This window comes from Hemiscyllium ocellatum, chromosome 27, assembly GCF_020745735.1.
Source record: "Hemiscyllium ocellatum isolate sHemOce1 chromosome 27, sHemOce1.pat.X.cur, whole genome shotgun sequence".
NCBI classification, from domain to species: Eukaryota; Metazoa; Chordata; class Chondrichthyes; order Orectolobiformes; family Hemiscylliidae; genus Hemiscyllium; species Hemiscyllium ocellatum.
In genome coordinates this window covers 10776394-10804140 of record NC_083427.1, presented here as the reverse complement: position 1 = coordinate 10804140, position 27747 = coordinate 10776394, and positions in this window count along the sequence as shown.

The window sequence follows — 27747 nt, the reverse complement described above, 5'->3', positions numbered from 1 at the left end:
TCAGATGGGGAAGTGGGAAGACGTCTGGCAAATGGAATTCAGTACAGAGAAATGTGAGGTGTTGCACTCAGTAAAGTCAAACCATGGTAGAACATGTACAGAAAAAGGTCAGTTCCTGAATAGAAGGAGAGAGTGAGTACTGAAGATTTTGGATATCCGAATCAAAAGATGTGGGGACTTGAATAGTACAGTTGGTCAGGCGGAATCCCAGAAGAGGAGATCAACGTTTTGAGAATATGCATTCCTGATGTCGATCTGATGCTCGAAACGTCGACTATCCTGCACCTCGGATGCTGCGTGACTGGCTGTGCTTTCCCAATAGTACAGATCCTGAGGAGTGTTGTCGAATTGAGGAGTACATGTACATTGTTCGGAGAAAACAGCTTCAAAGGAAACAGAGTGGTGAAAAGGGACTTGGGAGTGGGTTATTCATGAATTGCTGAAAGTTGATTTGCAGGTGCAACAGGTAATCAGGAAGGCAAACGGGATATTGTCTTTCATTGATGGAGGGATGGAATTTAAGAGCTGGGAGGATCTGCTGCAATTGGACAAGGTGATGGTGTGGCCGCACCTGGTGTATTGTGGGTATTTCTTGTGTTCCTTACTTGAGGAAGAATATGTTGGCTCCTGTTTCAGAAATGTAGTCACGGCAAGCCAGGGAACCATAGACCAGTGAGCCCTGTGATCAGTGGAGTACCAAAAGAATCGGTGCTTGGTCCACTACTTTTCATTATTTATGTAAATGATTTGGATGTGAGCATAATAGGAATAGTTAGTAAATCTGCAGGTAACACCAAAATTGAAGGTATTAGCGAAGAGGTTTACCTTGGAGGACAACGAGATCTTGATCGGGTGTGCCAATGGGCTGAGAAGTGGCAGATGGAGTTTTATTTAGATAAATTTGAGGAGCTGCATTTTGGGAAAGCAAATCTTAGCAGGATTTATACACTTAATGGTAAGTTCTTAGGGAGTGTTGCTGAAAAAACAAACCAGAGGGTCGTGGTGAAAGGTTGTTTTTCAGAGTGGAGCCCTGTGACCGGTGGAGTGCCACAAGAATCGTTGCCTGGTCCACTACATTCGTTATTTATGTAAATGATTTGGATGCAAGCATAAGAGGAATAGTCAGTAAGTCTGCAGATAACACCAAAATTGGAGGTGTTAGCTCTGAAGGTTACCTCAGATTACAACAGGATCTTGATCGGGTGGGCCAATGGGCTGAGAAGTGGCAGATTGAGTTTTATTTAGATAAATTTGAGGTGCTGAACTTTGGGAAAGCAAATATTAGCAGGGCTTATACTCTTAGTGGTAAGTTCTTAGGGAGTGTTGCTGAACAAACAAACCTTGGAATGCAGGTTCATAGCTCCTTGAAAGTGGAGTCGCAGGTAGATAGGATAGTGAAGAAGGCGTTTGGTATGCTTTCTTTTATTGGCAGAGTATTGAGTACAGGAGTTGGGAGGTCATGTTGTCGCTGTACAGGACATTGGTGAGGCCACGTTTGGGGTATTGCATGCAATTATGTTCTCTTTCCTATCGGAACGATGTTGTGAAACTTGAAATATTTACAAATATGTTGCCAGGGTTGCAGAATGTGAGGTGTAGTGAGAAACTGAAAACGCTGGAACTGTTTTCCCTGGAGTGTTGGAGGATGATGGGTAACCTTGTGGAGGTTTACAACATCATGAGGGGCATGGTTTGGATAAATTGAACTGAAGGGCAGAGGTTTAGGGTGAGAGGGAATAGGTACAAAAGAAAACCAAGGAGGAATTCTATTACGCTGAGGGTGGTACGTGTATGGATTGAGCAGCCAGAAGTGGTGGAGGCTGCTACAATTGCACCATTTAAACAGCATCTGGATTGGTCTATGAATAGGAAGGGTTTGGAGGGTTATTGGCCAGGTGCGGGCAGGTGGGATTAGATTGGGTTGGGATATCTTGTCAGCATGTACAAGTTGGTCTATTTCCGTGTTGTATATCTCTATGACTATCACTCTATGCGTCTGTGAAGGATTGAGCCGCCTGGGACTGTGCTCGCTAAATTTTGGCGGACTGAGTGTGGATCTTATAGAAACATGTAAAATGATTAAATGGATAGATAAGATCAAGGCCGGCAAACTGTTTCCCCGGATGTGTGGAACTACGACTAGGGAACATGGACTCAAGATTAGGAGAGTAGATTTAAGATAGAAATGAGGAAGAACAGCATCTCCCAGAAAGTAGTGAGTCTGTGGAATTTTGTCCCCAATGAAGTCATCGAGGCAGCTTCATTAAATATATTGAAGACACAATTGAATGTGATTTTCATGGTGGGGGATTAAAGGGTATGAGGATAATACAGGTGGGAGGATCTGAGAAGTTGTACAGATCAGCCATGATCTTAACGTATAGCCGGCGGTGGGGGGGGGGGGGTGGCGGGGGGGCAATGGGCGAAATGGCTTATTGCTATTGTGATTACTATGATACTATCCAAGCCTGTGACTGTTTCGCATATTCGTTGGCTTCTGGGTTCTTGAATATCGACAGTCTACCAATCCCAAACATTTCCATAGAAACTGTTCCATCGCCTCAGATCAGCACTGTGCCACTTGAAATACTGGGTGCTTATAAGCTAGAAGGAGGAACACAGCATTGCATTCTGATTTTCTGAAGGACCGACGAGATATGTCGTGGTAGGATTTTTGACGGATGTTGTTCAGATGGTTCTGTAAATATAGTGAATGTGGCCATGGTTGTTCAGATGGTTCTTTAAATATAGTGAATGTGGCCTTCTTCATGATTAAAATCAACTTACCATTTAGTTCACTGAAGAACTCCTGATGGTTTTGAAATCTTACCGATTGCAAACTGAACTCATTGGAAAAAGTACTTGGTTTCATGCGTTTAGCAAGACAGTGTCTCATGGTGTCATGGACGTTGGTACAATCAAGTCCAATATTCTGCTCTTGACTTGAACTGGACTGGCACAGTTAGTTAAGTCAGCCACTGTGTTCTTGAATATGGGACAGTGTGTCATGGAAGGGGTAATTGGTGTACAAACACGTAAGTGCGGAACAAACAAGAAACCAGAGCAGAAACAGACGGATACGGTTCCGAATAAATCCCATTTAGTAAAATGGAACTGTGTCAGGCGTAGCTGATGAACTACCATGAAGTTAGCATGAAGGGAACAGAGGAAAGTATTGGAAAATAAATGTGCCGACATAGATTCAAAAGGCAGATGAAGACAATGCAGGACTTCTTTAAAGCCTCAAGAGCAGCCAGGATTCTGAATCGCAAAGTGTTTGCAGAGCTTTTCAGTACCTCCAACACCGGAGAATAAATACACATTTAAACGTACAAACTAAACAATATTTATATACATACATAATTCCAACCATCACTTAATCCATCATTTGAAGTTGTCCGACTCATCAACGTCCGATTACAAATCCTGAAATATTGGGTGGGGGGGGGGGGCGGTGTCAGGAGGTGCAATGTCCTCTGTTCATTCTTTGGGTGAAGGGTTAAACCGAGTGCACTGTAGTATATATGTCATGGTCAGTTGGTGAACATACTGGACAATAATGTACAGCTCGCGAGGATTTGACTATCTTCAGATTTTGAACGATTGATTCAATAGTCTCAGCGGATATTTCAGCCCATTCCTTAACTCGACTCTGATTTTCCTTTGGGTCCCAGCATAAATGAATGGATTGATACTGGAAGTCAAGAAGACAAGCATGAATCCGGTTTCTTCAAGAAGAAATGACTCTTCACTTAAATCAGATCCTGAGAAGTAAGCAACCATAGCAACTCGGACATAGATAATCGTTATTACAAATAACAATTATAAAAGGATAAATGTGCCTGAGTTGGCGAAAAGTGAAACAATTGATTTTCTTCGATTTTCCATTTCGGGATCACCATGATTCATCCTGTTGTTGTGGACCCGCAGTCTACTGCGGACTCTGTTAGACGATAGAATGTGTCTGACGGTCAGAATATTCAGCAGTAAAATCAGAATAAAGGGGAGACAGGGGTTTACAGTCGTCTGCATTCAGTCATACACAGCCCAAACTGGTGAAGTGTAAAATATTAACTTTGTCCGACACGTGATAGAGAGTCGTGGAATAGGGAGAGAGAACAGTTAAATGCGTGGCTACAGGGATGGTGCAGCAGGGAGGGATTCCGGTTTCTGGACAACTGGGGTTCTTTCTGGGGAAGGTGGGACCTCTATCAACAGGATGGTCTACACTTGAACCTGAGGGGCACCAGTATCCTTGGGGGAAGGTTTGCTAGTGCTCTTTGGGAGGGCTTAAACTAACTCTGCAGGGGCATGGGAACCTGGACTGTAGCTTTAGGGTACAGGACCTTGAGTGTATGGAGGTTAGGAACATGGTATCGATCTCGAAGGTGGGTGCGTGTAAACAGGAAGGTGTCTTGAAGTGTATATACTTCAATGCCAGAAGTATAAGAAATAAGGTAGGTGAACTTGCAGTGTGGGTTGGTACCTGGGACTTCGATGTTGTGGCCATTACAGAAACGTGGGTAGAACAGGGACAGGAATGGTTGTTGCAGGTTCCAGGGTTTAAATATTTTAGCAAGTTCAGAGATGGGGGTAAAAGAGGGGGAGGTGTGGCATTGCTTGTCAAGGATAGTATTACAGTGGTGGAAAGGACAATGGGGGAAGACTTGCCATCTGAGGTAGTTTGGGCTGAGGTTAGAAATAGGAAAGGTGAGGTCACCCTGTTAGGAGTTTTCTACAGGCCTCCTAATAGTCCGAGAGACGTAAAGCAAAGTATTGCGAGAATGATTCAGGAGAAGAGTGAAAGTAGCAGGGTGGTTGTTATGGGGGACTTTAACTTCCCAGATATTGACTGGGAAAGCAATAGCTCGAGTTCGTTAGATGGGTCGGTGTTTGTCCAATGTGTGCAGGAGAGTTTCCTGACACAATATGTAGACAGGCCAACAAGAGGTGAGGCTATACTGGATTTGATTCTAGCTAATGAACCAGGCCAGGTGTTCGACTTGGAGGTCGGCGAGCACTTCAGGGACAGTGACCAAAACTCGGTGACTTTTACTCTAGTGATGGAGAGGGATAAGTGTGCACTGCACGGCAAGAGTTATAGCTGGGGGCAGGGAAATTATGATGCGGTGAGGCATGACTTTGGATGCGTGGATTGGAAAAATAGGCTTCAAGGGAAGAACACAAATGATATGTGGAGATTGTTCAAGGAACAGCTAATGGGTGTCCTTGATAAATATGTACCAGTCAGGTAGGGAGTAAAGGGTCTTGTGAGGGAGCCGTGGTTTAATAAGGAATCAGAATCCCTTGTGAAAGGGAAGAGGGCGGCCTATGTAAAAATGAAGCGTGAAGGTTCAGTTGGGACGATTGAGAGTTATAATGTAGCCAGGAAGGATCTAAAGAGAGAGCTAAGAGCAGCAAGAAGGGAACATGAAAAGTCCTTATTTGGTAGGATTAGGGAAAACCCAAAGGCTTTCTATATGTATGTCAGGAATAAAAGGATGACTAGGGTAGGTATCGGTCCAGTCAAGGATGATAGTGGGAAGTTGTGCGTGGAGGCGGAGGAGATTGGAGAGACACTAAATCAATACTTTTCGTCAGTATTCACTCAGGAACAGGACACTGCTGTTGATGTGAATATTGAGTCACAAGTAATTAGAATGGATGGCCTTGAGGTATGTAGGGAAGAGGTCTGGGAATACTGGAAAGGACGAAAATAGATAAGTCCCCTGGGCCTGATGGCATTTATCCTGGGTTCCTCTGGGAAGCTAGGGAGGAGATAGCGGAGCCATTGGCCTTGATTTTTATGTCGTCGTTGTCTACGGGAATAGTGCCAGAAGACTGGAGGATAGCAAATGTGGTCCCCTTGTTCAAGAAGGGTAGTAGGGATAGCCCTAGTAACTATAGGCCAGTGAGTCTCACTTCTGTTGTGGGCAAAGTCTTAGAGAGAATTGTAAGGGATAGGATTTATGAACATCTGGAAAGGAATAATGTCATCAAGGATAGTCAGCATGTTTTTGTGAAGGGCAGGTCGTGCCTCACAAACCTTATTGAGTTCTTTGAGAAGGTGACCAAGGAAGTGGACGAGGGTAAAGCTGTAGATGTGGTGTATATGGATTTTAGCAAGGCGTTCGATAAGGTACCCCATGGTAGGCTAATGCAAACACTACGGGGGTATGGCATTGAGGGTGCATTAGAGGTTTGGATTAGGAATTGGCTGGCTGGAAGGAGGCAGAGGGTAGTAGTTGATGGTATAGGTGCATCTTGGAGTGCAGTTACTAGCGGTGTTCCACAAGGATCTGTTTTGGGACCATTGCTGTTTGTCATTTTTATAAATGACGTAGAGAAGGGGCTTGAAAGCTGGGTGAGCAAGTTTGCAGATGACACGAAAGTCGGTGGAGTTGTGGATAGCGAAGAAGGATGTGGCAGGTTACAGTGGGATATAGATAAGTTGCAGAGCTGGGCAGAAAGGTGGCAAATGGAGTTCAATGTAGCTAAGTGTGAAATCATTCACTTTGGTAGGAGTAACAAGAAGATGGATTACTGGGCTAATGGTAGGCTACTTAGTAGTGTGGATGAGCAGAGGGATCTTGGTGTCCATGTACACAGTTCTCTGAAAGTTGCCACCCAGGTAAATAGTGCTGTAAAGAAGGCATATGGTGTATTGGGATTTATTGGTAGAGGAATTGCGCTCCGGTGTCCTGAGGTTATGTTGCAGTTGTATGAGACTCTGGTGCGGCCTCATCTGGAGGATTGTATGCAGTTTTGGTCGCCTTACTATAGGATGGATGTGGAGGCATTGGAACGAGTGCAGAGGAGGTTTACCAGGATGTTGCCTGGCATGGTAGGAAGATCGTATGAGGAAAGGCTGAGGCACTTGGGGCTGTTCTCATTGGAGAAAAGAAGGTTTAGGGGAGATTTGATAGAGGTGTACAAGATGATTAGGGGTTTAGATAGGGTTGACAGTGAGAACGTTTTTCCGCATATGGAGTCAGCTGTTACTAGGGGACACAGCTTTAAATTAAAGGGGGTCTGTATAGGACAGATGTTAGGGGGTAGATTCTTTACTCAGCGGGTTGTGAGTTCATGGAATGCCCTGCCAGTAGCAGTGGTGGACTCTCACTCTTTATGGTCATTCAAGTGGGCATTGGATAATCATATGGAGGTTATTGGGCTAGTGTAGGTTAGGTAGGCTTTGGTCGGTGCAACATCGAGGGCCGAAGGGTCTGTACTGCGCTGTATTTTTCAATGTTCTATGTTCTATGTAAACCAAGGAGTAATGTGCACGATGTACACGGGTTCAAATAAAAAATACACAAAGGCATTTTTTAAACAGGTCAGTGCAGATACAATTCCGATCACACGCACTGCCACCTTCTCTGTGCAATACATTGTTTTTACCTTCTGGCAACAAATAACCACAAATCTATCAATGGTGAAAGTCACTGTGAACCAGGCAGAACTATCAGTTCATGCCAAATTAACGACCATGCGAAAGTTGCATACTGGAGTGATAAACAGGAAGCTGTATGGGAAATAAATCCCAGCAATCCGGTTTAATATTACAGCAGTGAATATGAGCATGAGATCTGTTATTGCCATGGACACAAGGTAGGAGGTAATTCACAGAGAGAGGCCACCCCACCTTCGACAAAGTATGATAATCACTGCCCGATTAGCTGGAATAGAGAGAGAAAGTCAGTCTGACATATAGAATGTATGTGTGAGACACTCTGCAAATCGTCAAGTTACATTTTGATTCCAAATGGAATCATACATTTTAACGTTCCTGTCCGTTTTTGTGATTTGATCTTGATTTTTACAGCAGTGATATTTATGAAAGTCTGCAGTAGTGAGTAGAGTGCGTTCTTTCTTGATGATATGTTTTTCGAGATATGTGTCTTGATTAAACGTGAAATACAATCCGTACCTTTTAATCTAACCTGGGGCAGTGTTTGGGAGAGGAATAAGACGGTGTTATTCTCTGGGTCTGGAGATTGTGAATGAGCAAAGATGGCGTTTAGTAGCGTGATATGTGCTTCTTGTCAGATGTGGGAGTTTAAACAGATTTAAGGGTTACTGCAGATGACATCTGCCATAAATGCTGTTGGTTGTGAATCATATATGAACGAAAGGATCGGGTGGAGAGACAGTTAAAAGCAACGAAGAACAACAGTATGCGATGGATGACCGTTATAAGAAAATGGGAAGTCACAGATATAGTCACAAGGATGGCTTAAGTTCAGGAAAGGTAAGAGAGAGAGGCAGCTGGTGCTGGAGCCTTCTGTGCCGATACCTATTTCAACCAGGTATGCTGTTTTGAAAAAAATGCAGGGAGTCATGGACTCTCAGGGGAACGTGGCACAAACAGCCAAGTTTCTGGTATTGAGACAGGCTCTAATGCAACGAGGGGTACTTCCGGTTCAAAGAGATCAATTGTGTTAGGGGATTCTCTTGTCCGAGGTGTAGACAGACGTTTCTGTGGCCAGCAGCGAAACATCAGAAGAGCGTGTTGCTTCCCTGGGGACTGGATCAAGGGTGCCTCAGGGAAGGTGCAGAATGTTCTCAAGGGGGAGATGGGCTAGCAAGAGGTGATTGTCCACATTGGAACCGACGACATAGGAAGGGAAAAGGTTGAGATTCTGAAGGGTGATTACAGAGAGGTAGGCAGAAATTTAAATCGGAGGTCCGCAAGCGTAGTAATATCTGGATTACTCCTGGTGTTACAAGCCAGTGAGGGCAGGAATAGGAGAATAGAGCAGATGAATGCATGGATGAGGAGCTGTTGTATGGGAGAAGGATTCACATTTTTGGATCATTGGAATCTCTTTTCAGGTAGAAGTAACCAGTACAAGAAGGACGGATTGCACTTATACTGGATGGAGAATAATATACTGGCAGGTGATGTGCTAGAACTGCTCGGGAGGATATAAGCCAGAAAGGAGGAGTGTGGTGGGACCTAGGGAGATGGTGAGAAAAGAGATCAATCTGAGACTGGAACAATTAAGATCAGAAGAGAGACAAACAGTCAGTGCAGGCTGGGATAAAGTAGGACTAATGAATTAAACTGCATTTATTTCAACACAAGGGGTAAACACGGAAGGCAGATGAACTCATTGCATGGTTAGGAACATGGGACTGGGATATCATTGGAATTACGGAAAGATGGCTCAGGGATGAGCAGAACTGGCAGCTTAATGTTCCAGGATACAAATGTTAAAGGAAGGACAGAAAGGGAGGCAAGAAAGGAGGGGGAGTGGCGTTTTTGATAAGGGATAGCATTACAGCTGTGCTGAGGGAGGATATTACTGGAAATCAATCCAGAGAAGTTATTTGGGTGGAAATGAGAAATAAGAAATGGACGATCACGTTATTGGGATTGTATTATAGTGCCCCTAATAGTCAAAGGGAAGTTGAGAAACCAATTTGCAAGGAGATCTCAGCTAACTTTGAGAATAATAGGGAGGTTATGGTAGGGGATTTTAACTTTAAATACATGTACTGAGACTGCCGTAGTATTAAGGGTTTAGGTGGAGAGGAATTTGTTAAGTGTGTACAAGAAACTTTTCTAATTCAGTATGTGGATGTACCTACTAGAGAAGGTGCAAAACTTTACCTACTCTTGGGAAATAAGGCGGGGCAGGAGATTGAGTTTGTCGCTGGCTTTGGGGCCAGCGACCATAATTACATTTGATCTAAAATAGTGATGGGTAAGGATAGGCCAGATCTAAAATGTAAAATTCTAAAATGGAGACAGGCCAATTTTGACGGTAATAGGCAAGAACTTTCTAAAACTGATGGGGGGCAGATGTTAGCTTGTAAAGGGAAAGCTGGAAAATGGGCGCCCTTCAGAAATACGTGAACGACAATCCAGAGAAAACATATTCCTGTTAGGGTTAAATGAAAGGCTGGTAGGTATAGGGAATACTGGAAGACTAAAGACTTTGAGGGTTTAGTTAAGAAAAAGAAGGAAGCATATGTAAGTTATAGACAGGATAGATCGAGTGACTCCTTAGAAGAGTATAAAGGAAGTAGGAGAAAACTAAGAGGGAAATCAGGAGGGCAAAAGGAGGACATGACATAGCATTGACATATAGAACTAAGGAGAATACGAAAGTGTTTACAAATACATTTAAAAAAAAGGTAGCTAGGGTGAGAATAGGGCTCCTCGAAGATTAGCAAGGAGGTCTTTGTGTGGAGCTGCAGAAAATGGGGGCTATACTAAACGAGCATTTTTTGTCAAAAAGGATATGGAAGATATAGAATGTCGGGAAATAGATCGTGACATCTTGCAAAATGTCCATATTACAGAGGAGGAAGTGCTGGATGTCTTGAAACGCATAAAGTTGGATAAATCTCCAGACCTGATCAGGTGTACTCTAGAATTCTGTGGGATGCTAGACAAGTGATTGCTGGGCCTCTTGACGAGATATATCTGGCATCGATTGTCACAGGTGAGTTGCCAGAAGACTGGATCTTGGCTCCCGTGCTGCCACTGTTTAAAAGGGTGGTATGGACAAGCCAGGGAACTATAAAGCGGTGAGCCTGACGTCGGTGGTGGGCAAGTTGTTGAAGGTTATCCTGAGGGACAGGATTATACATGGATTTGGAAAGGCAAGTTCTGAATACAGATAGTCAACATGGCTTTGTGCTTGGGAAATCATGTTTCACAAACGTGACTGAATTTTCTTAAAGAAGTCACAAAGAGGATTGATGAGGGCAGAGCGATAGATGTGTGGATATGGATTTCAGTAAGACGTTCGACAAGGTTCCCCATAGGAGATTGGTTAGATCGCACGGAATACAGGGAGAACTAGCCATTGGATACAGGAAAGGCTCAAAGGTAGATGACAGAGGGTGATTGTGGAGGTTTGTTTTTCAGACTCGAGGCCTGTGAGCAGTGGAATGCCACAAGGATCGGTGCTGGGTTCACTAATATTTGTCATTTACATAAATTATTTGGATATGAGCATAAGAGGTACAGTTAGTAAGTTTGCAGATGACACCAAAATTGGAGGTGGACAGTGAAGAGGGTTACCTCATATTACAATAGGATATGGACCAGATGGGTCAATGGACTGAGAAATGCCAGATGGTGTTTTATTCAGATGAATGCGAGGTTCTGCATTTTGGGAAAGCAAATCTTAGCAGGAATGATACACTTAATGGTAAGGTTCGAGGGAGTGTTGCTGAACAAAGAGACCTTCGAGCTCAGGTTCATAGCTCCTTGAGTGTGGAGTCGCAGGCAGATAGGATAGTGAAGAAGGCGTTTCGTATGCTTTCCTTTATTGGTCAGAGTATTGAGTACAGGAACTGGGACGACATGTTGTGGCTGCACAGGACATTGGTTAGGCCACTGTTGGAATATTGCGTGCAATTCTGGTCTCCTTCTTATTGGAAAGCTGTTGTGCAACTTGAAAGGCTTCAGAAAAGATTTAGAAGAATGTTGCCAGGGTTGGAGAATTTGAGCTATAGGAAGAGGCTGAACAGGCTGGGGCTGTTTTCCCTGGAGCGTCAGAGATTGAGGTGTGACCTCATGGAGTTATACAATGTCATGAGGGGCATGGATAGGATAAACAGACAGGGTCTTTTTCCTGGGGTCGGGAGTCCAGAACTGGAAGGCATAGGTTTACAGTGAGAGGGGAAAGATGTAAAAGAGACCTAAGAGGCAACTTTTTTTTCACGCAGAGCGTGGTACTTGTATGGAATGAGCTGCCAGAGGAAGTGGTGGAGGCTGATAAAATTGCAACATCTAAAAGACGTTTGGAAGGCTATATGAATCGGAAGGGTTTGGAGGGATATGGGCCTGGTGATGGCAGGTGAGACTAGATTGGATTGGGATATCTGGTCGGCATGGACGGATTGGACAGAAGGGTCTGTTTCCATGCTGTACGTCTCCATGAGACTATGACTCTACAATGTGTGTCAAAGACAGTTGAACCGACAAATTACATATATTGGAAGACAAAGAGACAAAAAAAATTGAAATATCATTGGAAGTTACACAAACTCAAATACAGAAGAAATTATTAGATGACATCGCTCAATCAATGAAAATGTTAACGTGGTTTTATAGCTAAAGTTTAAGGATAGGGACTACCAAACTCGTGGACAATGTCTCAGTGGTGAGACATTGCTTGTCAAATGAATTGTTGTGAAATTTTTCACTGTGGGCAACCTTGGCATACAATTTACTCAACAATACTGTGGAGTTCCCCTCAGGTGCTCCAATTTACTCCCACAGTCCAAGGATGTGCAGGAGACATGGATTGGCCATGCTATCCTGCCTGTATTGTCCAGGAACATGCAGTGGATGTGGAGTACCCTTTATAAATGCACGCCTTCCAGGAGTAGCTCCGGGTGGATCTAGGTGGCATGGATGTTGCAGACTTATTGGATAAATGACTTCTTTGCACACGCTATGGATTGTCTAATTCTGTGAATATGTTCAAGCAGAATGAAGTGAATGGCGATTATTTTTTTCCAAAACTGCAGAGTGCATCGGCATCGGGAAACTAATGAATTACTGAGATTGTCTCCGAAACATTTGTGATTTCTGGTGTAGATCTGGACCACTGGACATGACAGATGTGGCAGTCTAATTTGGATTTATCTACTTCTCCGCTGTAATTCTTGCTTGGTGGGGCATTTGGTAGTTACAAATAAGTGATCGACGTCATTCTGTTATGAATAATTAAAACAGAAAAAAAACATGCAAGTGGTAATACCAGCTGTAAAACATATTTAATGCAGCGAAACTGTAGAAAATATGAACAATGTGAAATTATGTGCAGTTGTAGGTCTAGAAGGAAATCTCAATTCAGCAGTAAGAAATTCAGGAGCTTCAGCGTCAGTGTATGAGAAAGAGAAGAGGTAGGTTGAAGCAGAGGCTGTTCGAGAATGAGGACAAAAGTATTAAGGTTTGAGATGCGGAGAAACACGAACCAGACAGTATAAGGTGTTCTTCAGATGACTCATGGATCTATTAATCTTTAAAGGCTTAATGACGCTCCTTCAACAAATTCATCCAGAAACTGATTGAGATAGCTAGGATTAACATGAAAGATGGCATTTAATCCATTCACCTACATTATGAAAGTACATTGCGTGGATCACAGAAAAATGCAGTGAGACCCAAAGATGGAACTTCTGGTCAATGAGCAAAAATGCTGCTTACAATGTTTCAAGTCACGTCAGATGGAGAGAATTTTCATGTTCCAACCAGATTTGTCACTGACTCATTGGATATATACTGTTTCACCGTCGAAGTCAATGCTGTGATAGATCTACATTTATAACGTGATATCATGAGAAGAATTCACTTATTGTGAAGTCATAGACTCACTAACATTAACGGCATTTAAATGGGCATTGGATAAACACACGGATGAAAATGCAATAGTGTGGGTTAGATGGCCTTCAGGTTGGTTGCACAGGTCGGTTCAACACCGAGGGCCCAAGGCCGTGTACCACGTTGCATTGTTCTATGTTCTATGTGACAATGGGAATACACCATGGGTCCACATGAGCATTGTAATTACGGTACAGTCATTCGTCACATGAACTGTGTGAAAAATACTGGCCCTTCATTTACAAAGAAGTAATAATTTGATATGCACGTTCAATTACAATACTGACATCATTTGCAACACAGCTTTAATCGTGTATGAGAAATTATTTTCAGGAATATTACCAATGCCACAATGGAACTGTATTCACATCAAAATAGTTTACCCTACTTCGGCAGGGGGAGGGACCACAGACCGTTCGCAGAATAAGGGTGTCGCATTGTATGGGAAACAATCAAGTCAATGAGAGTGCAACGATATCAATTTTCAAGGGGCTAAGGCATGGCTGGTTGGCTTTTACTGTAATTCTGAAAAGATCACAGACAGAAAGATGAACTAAAGTCATGAAAGTCTGAGATTGTAACTATCCTAACAACGTGGTTGAGGGAGGGCCGGGTTCACAACCTAACATTCCAGGATATAGAATCTCCAGGTGACATACAAGTAGGTAAAAGAGGAGGAGGTTTTGCAGTACCATTTAAGTAGGCAATTCCTGCAATATCGAGAGATGATATCTTGGAGGGTGCAATGTTGATTTCTGGATACCGCATAGGAATTAAAAAGGAAGTAAAAAGCGTCATCTGCATTGTGACGTGTTTATTATAGACTTCTGGAGTGCAGGCAGGAAACTGAGGAGCACATTTTTGACCAATACATGGAGTTGTGTTAAAATAAAACCAAAAGTGTCAATGACTTCATCATTCCCATCGGCAACTGCTGTAGACGCAGTGTTAAGGAATTGGATGGAGTGGATTTCTTTGATTGTGTCGGCAAGCAGTTACAGAGCAATATGCACAGAGTGCAAAAGGGACTAACTGCTGTAGACACAATGTTAAGGAATTAGATGGAGTGGATTTATTGAAATGTGTCGACAAGACGTTTCAGATAAATATGTGCAAAGTGCACAAAGTTGTTTTGGGACTAATTCTGGGGAATGAAACCGGGCAGATAATGCAGATGGTAATGTGGGAATGGTGGGTGCTCACATTCTCATGGCAGCGATCTAAACTTGGTAAAAAAAATAAGCATCTTCAGAACAAAAACACAGTTAAGTTTAAAAAACGGAAGTTTTGGATTGGGAGTGTGCAACGCTATGTTAAATAAGGAAGGAATTGTCCAAGCTAGATAGAGGAGAAAAGCATTTGGATCGGTTCAAAAGGAAATGGGTAGGACACCAATGGTTCTATGGTAGTGACAAAAGTAACAAGCCAGGCGACCTGTGAATGAACTGTGGGTGTTTTTATCAGAGAGAGGTCATGCCTTTCAAATTTTATAGATTTTTTGAGGATATGACCAGGTGTGTACACGAGGGTAGTGCAGTGAATGCAGTCTATTTGGAGTAGAACAAAGCTTTTGATAATGTCCACATTGGTGACTTACCAAACAAGCCTAAGCACATGGGATACAAGGGATTTTGGTCAAGTGGTTTCAAAATTGGACCACTTCCAGGAGACTAGGCACGATCAGTAAGATTGCATACAAAACAAAATTAGGAGGTATTGTTGATAGCGAGGAAGGTCATTAAAAATTACAGAGGGAACTTGGTCAGATGGGAAAGTGGGAAGACGATTAGCAAATGGAATTCAGTTCAGAGAAATGTGAGGTGTTGCACTCTGGAAAGTCAAACCATGGCAGAACATATACAGAAAACGGTCAGTTGCTGAAGAGAAGGAGAAAGCGAGTACTGCAGATGCTGGAGATCCGATTCAAAAGGTGTGGTGCTTGAATAGCACAGCTGGTCAGGCAGCATCCGAAGAGCAGGAGGGTCAACGTTTTGAGAATATGCATTCCTGATGACGAGCTGATGCTCGAAACGTTGACTATCCTGCACCAAGGGATGCTGACTTGCTGGCTGTGCTTTTCGAGTACTAGAGTTCCTGAGGAGTGTTGTCGAATTGAGGAGTACATGTACATTGTTCGGAGAAAACCGTTTCAAAGGAAACAGAGTGGCGATAAGGGATTTAGCGTGCTGGTCTTCATCAGTCAAGGAATTGAGTAAAGGAAATGGAACACTATGTCACAGTTGTCTCAGTTATTTGTGAGGTGGTACACAGAGTATGTTATCCATGTTATAAAAAAGACATTGTTATACCTAAATATATCACAAGAATGCACACTCTTAATTCAGAGAAAATGAAATCATCAAATTGAATGAGTTATAGAGGCGTTAAGACATTGAAAACATTTAAAAAACATTCCAAACACAAACACATCAGCCAAATGAAGTAGATCTACTCACGAAGTGGATAAATACATCACATGAACCAGGACAAAGAGTAAAGACTCTTTGAAGATAGATGAATGTTAAAGTGGGAGAGTAGATGCAGCTAACCAATGATCCCGGAGCGAGTAACTAACTACAATAATTACCTGGAAGGCCAATAGCTGCAAGGACGGGATAGTAAATGGCAAACATCAACCCTCTTGGTATTCCATGCATTTCTATGAGAAGCTCTGAATATGTCCAACACAATATTGAAAACCTGGCAAATTTATTGAAGGTTTCAGGCTCCACGGAGCTAATTAAACTGCTTTGTTTCCACACGACCAATTTACTGTGAGGAAAGAGCTGGCTCCGCTTTGATATCATAGATTTTTTTTTTCTTTTTTCACAGAATCAGAGAAGTCTCTTTAAAAATGGACGGTATAATCCAGCTTGTATTTCTTTTTGTTGGTTAAAAAAAACTAGCTGCTTCGACATTAGCACTGAGGATGACAAGGGCGCCGAATGCACTCTGGCTGGGGATTTCAGTGTTTGACATGAAGACTGGCTCAGCAGCAGCATTGGGTTGGGTCCTAATGTCTATGACACCAAGACGAGTTTGTGGCTGGTGGGAAGTGAACCAATCAGAGGGAAATATATACTCGACCTCATCCTTGCCAGTTGTAGATGCATTTTTCATGAGAGCATCAGTAAGACTGACCACTGCCTAATCCTTGAGAAGGCAAGGTAGTACCTTCACATTGAGAATGCTCTCCATAGTGTTGTGTAATACGATCACTGTACTAAACAGGACAAGATTTCAACAGATTGAGCAACTCAATTCTGGGCACCAGGAGGCGCTGCAGGCATTTATACAGGTAGAATGGCACCCCTGCACAATCTTCAAACTCATCGCACGTCATGTACCCCAATCTACCATTGCAATTATGTCCAAATGAATGGAGAGTGCAGGAGGGCGTTCCAGGAGCAGCACCAAGATATATAACAATGAGATGTCTCCCTTGTTAAGCTACCAAATATGACATGTTGTTCAACATGGACCACCTGGGGAGAAAAGACCTTTCTCCGTGCTGTAGGGCTCTATGACTCTATGACTACATGATCCCTTGTACATGGGATCATTCACCTCTGGAAGAATGGAGGCGTTGTTGTGCTTTCTTGACAGTAGCAACAAAGTGGGATGACAAGGACGGAATGTGGTGATCAGCACTTCTCAGAACTCAATCGTCTCCACCTCATCACCATTAATGTATATAGCGCATTGCCCCCCAAGCCCACCACTCCTGCTCCAAAGGCACCAATGACCAGCGCATTCATCTTGCAGACATCGAGGGGCCGATTTGTATTTTTACATCATGTGTGCAAGCACTCTATCTCTTACCTGCAATCTTTCTCGTCTTTGTTTGAGGTCTTGCCTATAATGCTGGTATCATCAGTGATTTTATACATGGGGCTAGGACAGGATATGGCCACACACTCATAAGTATAGAGGCGGCCTAGTAAATGGCTGAGCGTGCAGCCATGTGGAGCAGGGATGTTGAAGATGATTGTGCAGGAGGTTTAGGTGCCCATTCTCATTGCTTGCTGTCTGTGGTTAGGAATTCAAGTAATCCACTTGTCAGGGCGGAATAGAAACAGAGGTCTGGAAGTCTGGATTTTAGTTTCGTTGGAATTATGTCGTTGAAGGCGGAAATTCAAGTCAAGAGGTGGGAGATTGAGTTAGTTACCCATGTTATTCGGGAATTATTGCAGTTCCAGGTAAAGGGACTCTATCAGGTGGGTCTGTTGCCTTGATAGATGAATTGAAAGGACCAAGGTAGGCTGGGGGGCTAGGGTTGATGTGAGCCATGACTAATTTCTTGTAGCATTTTATAATAATGGAGGACAGCGGCACTGGGCAGGAGTCACTGGGCAGACTGAAGAAGATTTCTGATGATGGTGATGGTCTTAAAGCAGGTGGAGTCTTCAATTCATAATAAGGAGAGGTTAGAAATGTCAGCAAATATGTTCTTCAGCTGGTACTCTCAGGATCTGAATGCATGTCCAGAGACTCCACCTGTGCACATTGCTTCAGTTGGGTTCACTCTCAAAAAAACCTCTCTGTGTCTGCTGTGGGGACTGGTGGAACAGGTATGTCGAACTCCGTAGGGGGAGGGAACAACATTTGAATGACCAACTGGAGCATAAATGCATTTGGCGCATTAGGCATGGATGTGTTCCATTCTAATCTATAGCTCATTTGGTCACACAAGTCTTCGCACAGGTGGTAGGAGTCCATGCAGTCATTTTGGGTCACTAATGTAGTCCGGTATTGGAATTGGCATTTCTAATGGCCTGACAGAGGCCATATCTGGATTTCCTATGAAAGGTCAGGGTCATCACATTTGAGGACCTCACAACCAGACTTCAGGAGGGAAGGGATCTCCCAGTTCATCCATTGTATCCAGTTGAGCAACATTCAGGTTAGCGTCTTTGGCACTCAGCTTTTTCCAAACTTGTTAATGCCAAAGAATAATTTTGAGGATATGTCAGGAGGTGAGGACCACAAGCCAGTTGTTAACACTACAATGATAGTGTTGAGCAGACCTGAGGACCTAAAGGTAAATAGGTTCCCTGGTCCTGATATAATGAATCCCAGGTTACAGAAAGAAATGGTGGAAGTTATAGGAGATGTAATTAGTGGTAAATTACGAAAATTCACTGTACTCCAGGCAGGTGCCAGTGGACTGGAAGACAGCGAATGTCGAGCTGTTGTTTAAAAAAGTCTGTAGGCAAGAGGCTGGTAACTATATATCAGTCAGCTTTCCATCTGTAATCGAGAAAATGCAGATGGCTATCATTAATAAAGAAAAGGTGAGACATCTGGATGGAAACGGTTGCATCAGGTACGAGCAGGACAGGTTCAGGAAGGGAATGTCGTGTTTGACAAATTCATGGAGTTATTCGAGAAAGTGACAAGCGGGGTGGATGGAGGGGAACAGGTGGATGTTGTATTCTATGATTTCCAGAACGTGTTCGGGAAGGTGCTGTACAAAAGCATAATCTATATGAGAAGAACGCATGGGGTTGTAGGGAATGTACTAGCATGGATAGAGGACTGATTAATCAATAGAAAGCAGAGAGTGGGGATAAATGGATCTTTCTCTGGTTGAAGATCTGTGGTGACCAGGGTGCAACAGGCGTCGTTGTTGGCCCAGCAACTGTTCATGCCATAAATAATTTGGAAGAGGAAACTGAGTATAGCCTGTCCAGGTTTGCCGGTGACACTGGATGAAGTGGAAAGACAAACTGCGCAGAGAGGTTTAGAGAGTTTAAGGGAGTGTGTAAGGGTATGGCAGATGTAATTTTAAGTCGGAAAGTGGGAGAGTGCCCGCTGTGGAAGTAAAAATAATAGGTCAGAATATTATTGAAACGGTGAAAGGTAGCAGCATGCTGTTGCTCAGAGTGACTTGGGAGTGGGTTGTACATGAATTGCTAAAAGTTGATTTGCAGGTGCAGCAGGTAATCAGGACGGCAAACGGGATATTGGTTTTCATTGATAGAGGGATTGAATTTAAGAGCAGGGAGGATCTGCTGCAATTGTACAAGGTGATGGTGTGGCCACACCTGGTGTATTGTGGGTATTTATTGGGTTCTTTACTTGGGGAAGAATATAATGACTTTGGAGACTGTGCAGAGGAAGTTCTCCATTTTCATTCCAGAGATGAGGGAGTTATCCTTTGCGGAGAGTATTTTCCATTCGTATTTACCGTTGAAAAGGACAGTGACAATACATAATCTCGAGAAATACATGGTTACGTCTTCAAAATGTCCATAATACAGAGGAGGAAGTGCTTGATATCTTGAAACGCAAAGAAGTGCGTAGATCCCGAGGAACTGATCAGGTGTACCCTAGAACTCTGTAGGAAGCTAGAGAAGTGATTGCTGGGCCTCGAACTGAGATATTTGGATCATCGATAAGCACAGGTGCGTTGCCAGAAGACTGGGGTTTGGCTGACATGATGCCACTGTTTAAGAAAAGTGGTAAGGACAAGCCAGGGAACTATAGACCAGTGAGCCTGACGTCAGTGGTGGGGAAGTTGTAGGAGGGAATCCTGAGGGACAGGATGTACATTCATTTGCAAAGGCAAGAACTGATTAGGGATAGTCAACATGACTTTGCGCGTGGGAAATCATGTCTCACAAACTTGATCGAGTTTTCTTTTTGAAGAAGTAACAAAGAGGATTGATGAGGACAGAGCGGGGGATGAGATCTAAATGGACTTCAGTCAGGCGTTCGACATGATTCCCCAAGAGAGACAAGTTAGTAAAGTTAGAGCTCATGGAATACAGGGAGAACCAGACATTTGGATACAGAACTGGATCAAGGGTAGATGACAGAGGTGGTGGTGGAGGGTTGTTTTTTGGACAGGAGGCATGTGATAAGAGGAGTGCCACAAGGTTTAGTGCTGGGTCCACTACTTTTAATCAATTATATCAATGAATTGGATGTGAGCGTAAGAGGTATAGTTAGTAAGTTTGCAGATTACAACCAAAATTGGAGGTGTTGTGGACAGCGAAGAGGGTTACCTCAGATTGCAACGGGATCTTGACCAGATGGACCAATGAGCTGAGAAGTGGCAGATGGAGTTGAATTTAGATAAATGTGAGGTGTTGCATTTTGGGAAAGCAAATCTTAGCCAGACTTATACACTTCATGATAAGGTCCTAGGGAGTGTTGCTGAACAAAGATAACTTGGTGTGCAGGTTCATAGCTCCTTGAAAGTGAAGTCGCAGGTAGACAGGATAGTGAAGGAAGAGTTTGGTATGCTTTCATTTGTTGTTCAGAGTATTGAGTACAGGAGTTGGGAGGTCTTATTACAGCTGTAAAGGACATTGTTTCGGCCACTGCTGGAATATTGTTTGCAATTCTAGTCTCCTTCCAATCGGAAAGATGTTGTGAAACTTGAAAGGGTTCAGAAAAGATTTACAAGGATGTTGCCAGGGTTGTAGTGTTTGAGCTATGGGGAGAGGCTGAATAGGCTGAGGCTGTTTTCCCTCGAGTGTCAGGCTGAGGGGTGACCTTATAGAGGTTTACAAAATCATGAGGGGCATGGATTAGATACACCGAAAAAATCTTTTCCTTGGTGTGGCGGAGTCCTGAACTAGAGGGCATAGATTTATGGTGAGAGGGGACAGATATAAAAGAAGCCCAAGGTGTAATGTTTTCATGCAGAGGGTGATACAGAATGTATAGAATCAGCTGCCCGAGGAACTGGTAGAGGGTGATACAATTGCAACATTTAAAACGCCTCTGAATAGGTATATGTATACGAAGGGTTTGGAACGATGTGGGCCCGGTGATCATAGGTGGGACTAGATTGGGTTGGATTGCTGACTAGATATCGGGTCAGCATGAACGAGTTGGACCAAAGGGCCAATTTCTGTGCCGTATATCTCTATGTCTCTATGACTGTATGAGAGGTTGCACTACTTGGGGCTGTACACGCTAGAATTTGGAAGACTGGGAGGGGATCTTATAGAAACATTAAAAATGATGAAAGGGACAGATAAGATAAAGGCCAACTAACCATTTCACCTGTTGGATGAAACTAGGATTAGGGAACATGGATTCAAGATTAGGGGGAGGAGATTTAAGACAGAGATGAGGAAGAACTTTTTTTCTCTGGAAAGTAGTGAATCTATGGAATTCTGTACCCAAGGAAGCAGTAGAGGCAGCTTCCTTAGATGGATTCAAGACGCAGTTGGATGGGATTTTCGTGGTCAGAGAGTTAAGGATAATGGTAGTACTGCAAGTAGGAGGAGCTGAGACGATGTAGAGATCAACCATGACCTTAATGAATGGCAGAGCAGGCTCAATGAGCGAAATGGCCTGCTGCTGGTTCTATTAATATGGTACTATCAAAGCCTGCAACTGTAATGGTATATTCTGTTACGTTGGCTCTTGAGTTCTTGAATATGGACAGTCTGCCATTTCCAAACAGTTCCATTGCCTCCGATCAGTACGGTACCACTTTCTGTACTGGGTGCTTGTGAGTCAGCAAGAGGAACACAGCATTGTGTTCTGATATTCTGAGATACAAACGAGATATGAAGTGGTAGGATCTGTGTTGGCTGTGTAGCATGGTTGTTCAGATGGCTCTGGAAATATAGTGAATGTGGCTGTCTTAATGATTAAAACCAACTTCACAATTAGGTCACTGAAGAATTCATAATGGTTTTAAAATCTCGTCAATTGCAAACTGAACCCTCTGGAAGAAATAAGTTTATTTTCATGTGTTATTGCGAGCTAGTGTCTCAGTGTGACTTGGACGTTGGTGCAAATAAAGTCTATTATGTCTGCTCTTGTACTTGAACAGAAAATGAACTGCAACATTCATCATGATACAGATTTTGAGAGAAATGTAACACAATGTTATGATCCCATATGGTGCTAACACTGAACAAATCAGAACACAGAGTGAAATCGTTCTTCAGGAGGCAAGGGATATCCCGGTTCATTTACAGTTTCCAGTTCAGGAACATGCGGATTGACTACCTTGGTCTGCAATCTTTTCCACACTTGCTGATGAAGTCTGTAACTCGGGTGGCATAGTTATTTAGGTCAGCCAATGTGTTCTTGTATATGGGCCAGTCTATCTTTTCCATGATTATAAGTTTTATTTTTGAAGATTTACTGAGTCAGTTTTTCACGAAAATTATTCTCAAAAGGAAACAAATTTCGCTAGAATTAATACATGACAAGTAGTTAATATGACTCATTTCCCCAGAAATATCATGTACAGACCTTCAGTCCCAATGAAGTGTCACTGCTACTTTCGCTTTAAGATGTTTCACTGAAACAATTGGCCACACCTTCACTAGATGCTATTCTTTCTATAAGAGAAACAGAAATGCAGACTAACTCACAGACTCCTCACGTTCCACCATCTGGCATTTGAGAACCAGTCTGACTTTCCAGTTCTGATTATCTGAATTTAAATCTGGTTCTAGCAGCTTAGAAATTGCCTTCAAAGATCAGTGGCTTCAGGCATAGAAAGAAAAACCTGTCCTGTAGCTAATATGAACTATTTCTTCTGAACTGAACCGGTTCTTCACTTGTGGATGTGTCTCATTATCAGGTTACTGACGTTCAAATTTGTGAACGCATCATCAAATAATCTCTTTCGTACCTTCCTAGTGGCTTGACCTCGAGTACACAGTGCCCTGAATTCGAGGTCTTTAGTTAAATGCTCTAGATGAATTTGTGGCCTCCTGTTATGTGCAGCATCACATCACACTGTCCTATTGTGACCAGACCCAAAAGGCACACATCACTCGCCACCTTTCTCCACAGTCTGCTTTGCTGTTGGAAGTCGTCTCTTTGCAGACAGTGATGCACTGGCTGACTGTTACATGACAACGTGGACTGGTGCCAACTGTTATAACTTAGAATGCAGTCTGAACGTCAAATTGTTTAGAATTAAATGGAAATCTATATATGTGTGTGCATAGGTAAATACATTATATATTTTTTAAAAATCCTAATTGCAATGCAATGACACAATAACTGGAGAAATCTCGACTCAAATTAAGAAATGCTGTATGGTATTAGAACTATTTAAACAGTGCTTCCATTTCAAATGTGTACATTTCAGATTGGCTGTTTAACTGAAATGTCAGGTAGTTACACACAGGAACACTAAATAGTATCAACTCAATTCATGTTCAATATTGTCTATTTCCCCAGAGAAATTTTCGTGATGAAATACACCTCTATTCCAATGGTGGCCACAAATATTTGATGATTGTATCTAAATTGGGATAGGTCTATCTTAAATGTTCTCCACCTAAATTCATTTTGGGATGGTAGTCAATTAGGAGTTGCCACAAGTGAAAGCCATCTGCCATGATTCGCAAAAACTGCAGGATTGACCCCGCAATAATAGAAACTGAAATGGCAAAGGAATTTTCCTGAACTCATTAATGTCTTTTGAGACATTCTGCTTCCCGCTTTCGTGGTTCATATAGGTTTACGGCTGTGTTACGGTGGGAAAACGACATGATTTCACCAATGGCAACACCGAAACCAGCTGAGTGAGTAATATGACAGGAAGTGAGAATCTGTATGATGATTCCACATTCCTAAATGTCTGCAGAATCCAGAGAGATCAGGGGCCAGGAGAGTGTCCAATATTAAATTTGAATCCTTTACTTCGTCTGAATTGCATTGATGTGATCAGCAAGAAATGTCCCAGATAGTATCAGCATTCGATGCCAGAACAATATCAGATTCACGTTGCATCACAGTACAGTGTGAATTTCTCAATGATTGTTGCACAATCAGTGCAGAGAGGACGGACAAGGGCCATGCCCTTTTCAGCAGGATATATACCTACAAGAATATGGGCGTCATCTGCGTGTATGAGAGTTGATTTGATTTCATTAATTGTACTCACATGTACCTGAGTACAGTGAAACGTTTTATTTTGTGAGCATTACAAAAACATTAGAGCTTACAAGAACGTACACATTCTAAGCTGTTAGACAGAACAAGGTTATGTTTGTGAATGAAGTGCACAAATAAGATCCACATTAGTAAGATCAGCAGCATTTAAAGTTGTAGAGGTTTGTTCAACAGTCTCATAACAGCAAGGAAGCTGCTCGTCAACTTGTTGCTGCTTGTGTTCCAGCTTCTGTGTCTTCAGCCTGACGGAGGAAGGTGGTGAGGGAGTCTGTTTTTGTTGAATGTTTGTGTTTATGCTCATGTGTGTTTAACGGGTGCTTAGGAGGAAGTTATATACCAGCAGGGGAAGAGAGCTAAAACTGAAATGAAACGACAAGAATCAGAGGGAGCTTGGTCACCACCACGTCTTTGAAGTTCGTGGCGCCACGTCGGGAAGGAAAGGAGGTAGACAATTTAAAAATTGCAATACGGATGTGACGTCATAATATAGTTAATAACCGAAGGAAAGGCTTGAGAGACAAACTGTGCGTCAATAGGTGCAGTGCTCACATGTGCACGACCAGGAGCTAAAGTCCGCAATGATGACCAGTCAGAAGCTTACTTTGTCCCCTCATAAACTTTCTCTCTCTTGCAGATTATGTAAATCTGCAGCTCTATTCTGAGCCTCTGGAAAGCTCCCCACTTCCTGACCACATGAACAGATCTCATGGTACATATTGCGTAGTCCTCGTGAATTTCTCACCTGAAACCATCCCCTCAAATAGGCAAGGGTGCCATGGGAGTGGTAATAGTGGTACAAGCAGCTGAGTGCAGAACAGACAAAATGCAGGAACAGAAACAGACAGAGATGGTTCCAGACATTCACATTCTGAAAAATGTCGCATGAATAATCTGCCTGAAGCTGATGAACGACCTTGATGTTAGTATGAAGGATACAGAGGAAAGTAATTGAAGGAAATGTGGCGATTCAAAAGGCAGTGGAAGACAATGCAGGACTTCTTCAAGCTGAAAGAGCCGGCAGGATCGTGAATCGCAAAAGGGAGTGAGTCCAGAGCTTTCAGTAACTACCACACCCGATAAATAAGTAGACATGTAATCGTACAAACGTATATACATATATATATAAATATAATTCCATCCAACAATTAATCCATCATTTGATTTTTTTTTTCCGACTGATCAAAGACCGAATGCAAATCCTGAAATAGGGGGTGGGTAAAGTGGGGGAAGGTCTTCATTCTTCAACTCTCACTTTGGGTGATAGTTTAAGCCGAGTGCACTTGTGGTACATGCTGGATGATAACATACAGCTAGTGAGGATTTGACTATCGTCAGAGTTTGAACGATTGAGTCAATAGTTTCAGCAGATTTTTAAGCCCATCCTTAAACTCGACTCTGATTTTCCTTTGGGTCCCAGCATAAATGAATGGATTGACACAGGAAGTCAAGAAGACAAGCATGTATCCAGTTTCTTCAAGAAGGAATGAATCTTCACTTAAATCGGATCCTGAGAAGTAAGCAACCTTAGCAACTCGGACATAGATAATCGTTATTACAAATAACAAATATAACAGGATAAAAGTGCCCGAGATGGTGAAAAGTAAAACAATTGATTTTCTTCGCTTTTCTACTTCGGGATCACCATGATTCATCCTGTTGTTGTGGACCCGCAGTCTCCTGCGGGCTCTGTTAGCCAATAGAATGTGTCTGACGGTCAGAATATTCAGCAGTAAAATCAGAATAAAGGGGAGACAAGGGTTTACAATGGGCCGCATCCAGTCATACACAGCCCAAGCTGGTGAAGTGTAATATATTAATCTTAAACTGCAAAACCAAGGAATAGTGTTAACTATGTACATGGGTTCGGATACAAAAATTAAAAAAGCATTTTTTAAACAGGTCAGTGCAGACACAATTCCGATCACACGCACTGCCACCTTCTCTGTGCAATAATTTACTTTTACCTTCTGGCAACAAATAGCCACAAATCTATCAAAGGTGAAAGCCACTGTGAACCAGGCAGAGCTGTCAATAGCCGCATAACTAAACACCAAGCGGAGGCTGCATACTGGTGTGATAAACAGGAAGCTGTATGGGAAATAAATCCCAGCAATCCGGTTTAATATTACAGCTGTGACTATGAGCAGGAGATCCGTTATTGCCATAGCCACCAGGTAGTAAGTAATACATGCAGAGAGACCGCATCTTCTTCGGCACAGGATGACAGTCACTGCCAGATTAGCTGGAATACAGAGAACAAGAAAAACAGACGGTCTGACATTTAGAATGCATGTGTTTGACACTGTGTGAAACGTCAAGTTACATATTTGACACCAAACGAAATCATACATTTTAATGATACTGCGTATATGTTTGTGATGTGATCTTGATTTTAATGCAGTAATATTCATGTATGTCAATGACAATTGAATAGACAAATGACATATATTGGAAGACTAAGACAATAATTGTAAACTCATTGAAAATAACACAAATTCGAATACAGACGAAATACTCAGATGACATCACATAATTGATGAAAATATTAACGTGTTTTTATGTGAAAATAATCACTATGGAAACTGTCAAAACCGTGGGTCATGACTCAGTGGTGATCAAATGTGGCTGCTTCCAATTAATTGTTGTAAAATTATTCTCACTGTGCAATTTTGGCATTCAGTTTTTTCAGTGATACTGTCGGTTTCCTTCAGGTACTCCAATTTACTCCCACTGTCCAAGGATGTGCAAGAGAAGTAGATTGGTAATACTAAATTGCCTGTATTGTACAAGAATGTGCAGGCGGGGTAGATTACTTGTGGCAAATGTGAAGCTAAAGTAATACCTACGGGATGAGACTGGGTGGGATGGTCTTTGCAGACTTAATGGATAAATGGCTTCTTTCCACGTTTTTTTAATTACCTGAATCTATGAATATGTACAAATAGAATGAAGTGAATGAAAATTAAATTTGTCCAAAAATGCAGAGTATTTCGGCATCCAGAAAACCAATGAAATATTGAGATTTTCTCCCTATAACTTGGGATTATTGGGGTCAATCTGGGCCATTGAGCATGACAGATATTGAAGTCGAATTCTGATATAACGATGTCTACGATGTAATGCTTGCTTGGTGGTGCATTACGTGGTACAAAAACACTGAACAACTTCATTCTATTATGAATCTTTGAAACAGAGACCATACAAGAGGTATTACCTGCTTGACAATGTATTTAATGCGAAGAAACGGTAGAATATATGAACAATGTGAAATAGTGTCAAATTATAAGACAAGAAGATTATATCAGTTCAGCAGTAAGAAATTCAGAATCTTCAGTGATAGTGCATGTGGAAGAGGACAGGTGTGTTGAAACAGTGACAATTAGAGACTGAGGACAGAAATATCGTGCTGCGAGGTCTGGACAAACATGAACCAGTCATTGTCAGGAACTGGTCACAATACATATGTTTCTGTTCATCTTTCAATGCTTAATGATGCACCTTCAACAAAT